General features: G+C 74.0%; 1 non-coding gene across 1 annotated transcript; it reads left to right on the forward strand.

Annotated features, from left to right (window-relative positions):
- Positions 1-383: 383 nt before the first annotated feature.
- Positions 384-455, forward strand: H696_05687. The gene has a single exon. It is a non-coding gene; the product is annotated as a tRNA-Pro (tRNA).
- The last annotated feature ends 537 nt before the right edge of the window (positions 456-992 follow it).

Genomic DNA, 992 nt, shown 5'->3' on the forward strand with positions numbered 1-992 from the left:
GACACACGGACACACGGACACACGGACACATAGACGCAGTCACACAATGCCGCCACACGCCCTCCTGACCTTGAGCCCGCTGTCATGCCCCGAAGCCACCCACAAAAGCAAAAGGGGCTCGGCTCCACGCGCAGCGAGCAGCAGCCCCGGCCCCAACGGTGCGCCCGCCAGGCTGCCCGATCGCACAGGCACCCCGTCCCCCGGTAACCGGGTGGCACCCGGGCCCAAGGCCACCCTGGCTCAGGTCACCGGCGCATGCAGGCACCAACCGCACGATGCCGCCAGACAGGCCCCCTCCCGGCGCCGCGGCACGCCGGCCAGGAAGGGCGCCGGCGCAACGCCGTCCGCATATAAAGCCTTACGCTGGGCATCTTACCCCACGGGGGAAATTAGTCTAGTGGTATGATTCTCGCTTAGGGTGCGAGAGGTCCCGGGTTCGATTCCCGGATTTCCCCGATTCTTTTTTGACTCCGCGCGGCGCCGAGGGCGACCCGACACCTTCCCGCCCGGCGTGAACTCGCGCCCCGCGCGCCCTCACGGCGGGAGAACAACGGCACGCGAGGCCCCGGACGGCCGCCGGTCGCCCACCCCTCGGGCTTTGGGTCGATGGCGCGCCGCCGCCGCCGCCGCGCGCGCGCGAGTGGGTCCGCGGGCCTGAGGCCGGACCCGCGCCTCGGCTCGGCTCGAGGGCGCCTGGCGGCCACAGCGACCGCGCGCCGCCCGGCCGGGGCGCGCCCTCCACGCCGGCAGCACAGGCCCGCCCGATGGGCCACGCCCGCGCCCGGGGCACCATGCCGGTCGTCTGTCCCGTGCGCGCGCGCGCGCCCCCGACACCTACACATGCCATCGGGCCTGCCTTTGGCTCGGGTGTGTTGCGCTGCCCCGCGGCAGGGCAACCACGCCAGTCAGCCCCTCCCGCCCTGGGGCCACTGCGTCCCATGATCGGCGGCCGGGCGAGCTACGCCCCGCCCGTGCCCGCGCCTCGCCCCCAC

This window comes from Fonticula alba (genome assembly GCF_000388065.1).
Source record: "Fonticula alba strain ATCC 38817 unplaced genomic scaffold supercont2.13, whole genome shotgun sequence".
Lineage (NCBI taxonomy): Eukaryota > Rotosphaerida > Fonticulaceae > Fonticula > Fonticula alba.